Source organism: Bison bison, unplaced genomic scaffold (genome assembly GCF_000754665.1).
Source record: "Bison bison bison isolate TAMUID 2011002044 unplaced genomic scaffold, Bison_UMD1.0 scf7180017864516, whole genome shotgun sequence".
Lineage (NCBI taxonomy): Eukaryota > Metazoa > Chordata > Mammalia > Artiodactyla > Bovidae > Bison > Bison bison.
This window is the reverse complement of record NW_011495069.1, coordinates 967,721-973,549: the sequence shown is the minus strand read 5'-3', so window position 1 is coordinate 973,549 and position 5,829 is coordinate 967,721.

The window sequence follows — 5,829 nt, the reverse complement described above, 5'->3', positions numbered from 1 at the left end:
TTTAAGGCTCCGAGGTGGGGAGGCTGGCGTGGTGACAGAGAAGGACAAGGGCTATCAGCTCAGAGGCCCGGGGCAGACCAGACACTCTTCACTTGGAACAGTCCAGACGGCACTGGCATCTGGGACTGCACTTGGTGAGACCATGGAGAGGTGTCGGGTGCCCAGCCCTGATGGGGCAGCTAGATCACAGGGGTGCCTGGAAGGTGCTGCTGTGAATGCAGAGGTCTCAGTTCCAAGGGAGGACCTGGGAAAGGGGTTTAGCACCCAGGGAGGGGGCAGGGCGGAACGTCTGTGGAGTACCTGGTCCCAGAACCAGATATTTACAAATCTGTTCTCACCCAGCCCCCACACGCAACTCTTCCAGGAAGCCAGTGTTTCTGGCTCTGGGCACCCATCTTCAGATACCTACAGCTGAAACAGAATCCTGGGACCCCCATCCCTGAGGGCGGAGCACGGTGGTTGGGACACAGCCGGGACCTCACTTGAAGCACCGTCAGTCTCCTGGACCAGGGGTTGTGTATGGCCCATCTCTCATCTTCCCAGCCTCCCAGAAGGAAGTGTGCATGCTCAACCACTTCAGTTGTGTCCGACTCCTAGGGACCCACTGGACTGTAGCCCACCAGGCTCCTCTGTCCTTGGGATTCTCCAGGCAAGAATACCGGAGTGGGTTGCCGTGCCCTCCTCCAGGGGATCTTCCCGACACAGGGATCAGACCCAGGTCTCCTGTGTCTCCTGCCCTGCAGGTGGATTTTTTACTGCTGAGCCACCAGGGAAGCCCCACAGGGAAGTTTATCCCCACTTTTCAGATGAAGAAACTGAGGTCCAGAGAGACCCAGGTTCAGAATGAGTGGCAGCAGTTTGAACCCCAGAACAACTTGGTCCCAAAGCCTGCTTTCTGCTATTATGTAAATGAAGAGATGACTTAACCATGACAGTCATTAGCACACAGGGAACCTGTAGCAGATGTGCTGCCCAGCGCTGCATTCACGCTATCTCAGAGACTCCTCAGAGCTCCCTTTCATGCTAGGCCCTGCAGTACCCACTTGACAGATGAGGAGCACAGGGGAGAAATGACTCACTCAACGTCACACAGCTTGGAAATGATGGAGCCAGAATGGAGAGACGGGTACATGAAGCCAGGGCCCTACCCTGGAGGAGCCCTCGGAAAAGCCATCAAGGTTTCCAGAACCTGCCCACGTTACAGAGGTCTGTTAGGACCGATTGTGGGACTGGCCGGCCCCCGAGAGCTGAGCGGTGGGAGAGGCAGATCCTGCAGGTCGGGCACCCAGCCAGAGCGGCGGAGTCAGGATATATCACCCCTGATGACTAGAAACATTAGCTCCGTGATTCGAGAACATTCACGGTATTGACACTAATGATTAGCACAGCAATGAGTCCGAGCCTCTGAACCGTGCCGGACAGCCCGCCCCCGCCCCCGTGCATGTCACCCTTGCCTCGTAAGACCACTCAAGCCTGGCCCTCTCCCGGGAGCCTTGGGGACCGTCCTGGCCCCCAGGGTCTCCCCTGAACCCCAGACGCTGCCCCACGAGGACCACACATTTCCCCCGAAGACTCTCTGGCCCTGTCTGTCAGTGCTCAGCAGCAGGGGCTGGGTCACCCACAGCTACAGCCCCTGGGGGAGACACACATGTGATCTGGCTGTCGGTGCAGGCAAGGTGGGCCACAGGAGTGTGACCGGGAACCCCCTCTGTGCCTCTAGCCCATCACAGGTCCCCAAGACTGCAGCAGACACACACTGGGAAGCATGTCATGCTGACGCTGTAAGAACGCGGGGATGTGCAGTTCAAGCACAGGGATTATGCTCTGGCTTTTAAAGTGGATATAAAACATTAACTTGTTTGCTAGGAAGGCTGGTAGGTACTCTGTACTTGAATAGAAACAACGTCGCTCATTCAAGGATGAAACATTCATTCTTAAAACTGAACAGGCTTGGTTTTTTCCTACGTTTTATTTTTATTCCCCTTTACTCCTGAGCAGTGAAATCAGCTGTAATGTGCAACCTCTTGCTCACCATAACGCGCATTCCTTCCCTCGATAAACATCTCTGAGCTCCTTCTCTGAACCAGAGACACGGAGGTACACGTTTTTCAATAGTAATAATTATATGTGCTCTCAGAGAATCAGATGATGAACAAGCAGAGAAATGACTGGAATTCTTGGGGATATTGAGAAGTGTCCTGAAGGATGGCTAATATGTGCTAATAGAGAGAAAGCGGGGGAAGGAGACATTTCAATGACTAGGGCCAGGGAAGGCAGGTCCTTTGACTTAATTTGGGCCCCGCAGAAGCAAGGCAGCACCAGGCGCCAGGGCCACGGTGGGGACAGTTCAGACCTGGCCCCTGTCCAGCTGCAGCTTATAGCTTGCTGCTGCGGCCTGGATCTAGAGCTGTCTGGTGGCGGTTTAGTCACTGAGTTGTCTTCGACTCTTGCAACCCCATGGACTGTAGAGCCTGCCAGGCTTCTCTGTCCGTGGGATCTCCCAGGCAATAATACTGCAGAGGGTTGCCTGCCTGGGTTCAAATCCCAGTTTTACCACTAACCAGCTGTATGGCCTTGGGCGTATTCTTAACTTCTCTGGGTTTCAGTGTCCCCATCTGTAAAACAGAGATAATAAGAGTACCTCTCTGTGACTGGCCAACAGGAGATACCCCACATCCAAGGTCAGAGAAACCCCCGTAAGACGATAGGCACTGGGAGAGGGCATCAGAGGGCAGACAGACTGAAAACAACAATCAAAGAAAACAAACCAACCTGATCACGTGGACCACAGCCTCGTCTAACTCAATGAAACTATGAGCCAGGCCGTGTAGGGTCACCCAAGACGGGCGGGTCATGGTGGAGAGATCTGACAGAATGTGGTCCACTGGAGAAGGGAATGGCAAACCACTTCAGTATTCCTGCCTTGAGAACCCCATGAACAGTATGAAAAGGCAAAAAGATAGGACATTGAAAGAGGAACTCCCCAGGTTGGTAGGTGCCCAATATGCTACAGGAGATCAGTGGAGAAATAACTCCAGAAAGAATGAAGGGATGGAGTCAAAGCAAAAACAACACCCAGTTGTGGATGTGACTGGTGATGGAAGCAAGGTCCGATGCTGTAAAGAGCAATATTACACAGGAACCTGGAATGTTAGGTCCATGAATCAAGGCAAATTGGAAGTGGTCAAACAGGAGATGGCAAGAGTGAACGTCGACATTCTAGGAATCAGTGAACTAAAATGGACTGGAATGGGTGAATTTAACTCAGATGACCATTATATCTACTACTGTGGGCAGGAATACCTTAGAAGAAATGGAGTAGCCATCATGGTCAACAAAAGAGTCCGAAATGCAGTACTTGGATGCAGTCTCAAAAATGACAGAATGATCTCTGTTCGTTTCCAAGGCAAACCATTCAGTATCACGGTAATCCAAGTCTATGTCCCGACCAGTAATGCTGAAGAAGCTGAAGTTGAACGGTTCTATGAAGACCTACAAGACCTTCTAGAACTATCACCCCAAAAAGATGTCCTTTTCATTATAGGGGACTGGAATGCAAAAGTAGGAAGTTAAGAGATATTTGGAGTAACAGGTAAATTTGGCCTTGGGGTACAGAATGAAGCAGGATAAAGGCTAATAGAGTTCTGCCAAGAGAATGCACTGGTCATAGCAAACACCCTCTTCCAACAACACAAGAGAAGACTCTACACATGGACATCACCAGATGGTCAACACTGAAGTCAGATTGATTATATTCTTTGCAGCCAAAGATGGAGAAGCTCTATACAGTCAGCAAAAACAAGACCAGGAGCTGACTGTGGCTCAGACCATGAACTTCTTATTGCCAAATTTAGACTGATTGAAGAAAGTGGGGAAAACCACTAGACCATTCAGGTATGACCTAAATCAAATCCCTTATGATTATACAGTGGAAGTGACAATAGATTCAAGGGATTAGATCTGATAGATAGAGTGCCTGATGAACTATAGACGGAGGTTCGTGACATTGTACAGGAGGCAGGGATCAAAACCATGCCCAAGAAAAATGCAAAAAAGCAAAATGGCTGTCTGAGGAGGCCTTACAAATAGCTGTGAAAAGAAGAGAAGCGAAAAGCAAAGGAGAAAAGGAAAGATATACCCATCTGAATGCAGAGTTCCAAAGAATAGCAAGAAGAGATAAGAAAGCCTCCCTCAGTGATCAAAGCAAAGAAATAGAGGAAAAATAATAGGAAAATAATGGGAAAGACTAGAGAGCTCTTCAAGAAAATTATAGATACCAAAGGAATATTCCATGCAAAGATGGGCTCAATAAAGGGCAGAAATTGTGTGGACCTAACAGAAGCAGAAGATATTAAGAAGAGGTGGCAAGAATACACAGAAGAACTGTACAAAAAAGATCTTCACGATCCAGAAAATCACGACGGTGTGATCACTGACCTAGAGCCAGACATCCTGGAATGTGAAGTCAAGTGGGCCTTAGAAAGCATCACTACGAACAAAGCTAGTGGAGGTGATGGCATTCCAGTTGAGCTATTTCATATCCTGGAAGATGATGCTGTGAAAGTGCTGCACTCAATATGCCAGCAAATTTGTAAAACTCAGCAGTGGCCACAGGACTGGAAAAGGTCAGTTTTCATTCCAATCCCAAAGAAGGCAATGCCAAAGAATGCTCAAACTACCACACAATTGCACTCATTTCACAAGCTAGTAAAGTAATGCTCAAAATTCTCCAAGCCAGGCTTCAGCAATACGTGAACCGTGAACTTCCAGATGTTCAAGCTGGTTTTAGAAAAGGCAGAGGAACCAGAGATCAAATTGCCAACATCCGTTGGGTAATAGAAAAAGCAAGAGAGTTCCAGAAAAACATCTACTTCTGCTTTATTGACTATGCCAAAGCCTTTGACTGTGTGGATCACAATAAACTGTGGAACATTCTTAAAGAGATGGGAATACCAGACCACCTGACCTGCCTCTTGAGAAACCTGTATGCAGGTCAGGAAGCAACAGTTAGAACCCGACATGGAACAACAAACTGGTTCCAAATAGGAAAAGGAGTACATCAAGGCTGTATATTGTCACCCTGTTTATTTAACTTATATGCAGAGTATATCAGGAGAAACACTTGGTTAGAAGATGCACAAGCTGGAATCAAGATTGCGGGGAGAAATATCAATAACCTCAGATATGCAGATGACACCACCCATATGGCAGAAAGTGAAGAACTAAAGAGCCTCTTGATGACAGTGAAAGAGGAGAGTGAAAAAGTTGGCTTAAAACTCAACATTCAGAAAACTAAGATCATGACATCTGGTCCCATCACTTCATGGCAAACAGATGGGGAAGCAGTGGAAACAGTGTCAGACTTTATTTTGGGGGGCTGCAAAATCACTGCAGATGGTGACTCCAGCCATGAAATTAAAAGACGCTTACTCCTTAGGAGGAAAGTCATGACAAACCTAGATAGCATATTCAAAAGCAGAGACATTTACTTTGTCAATAAAGGTCCTTCTAGTTAAGGTTATGGTTTTTCCAGTGGTCATGTATGGATGTGAGAGTTGGAGTATAAAGAAAGCTGAACAGCGAAGAATTGATGCTTTTGAACTGTGGTGTTGGAGAAGACTCTTGAGAGTCCCTTGGACTACAGGAGATCCAACCAGTCCATCCTAAAGGAATCAGTCCTGAATATTCACTGGAAGGACTGATGCTGGAGTTGAAACTCCAATACTTTGGCCACCTGATGAGAAGAACTGACTCATTTGAAAAGACCCTGATGCTGGGAAAGATTGAAGGCAGGAGGAGAAGGGGACCACAGAAGATGAGATGGTTGGA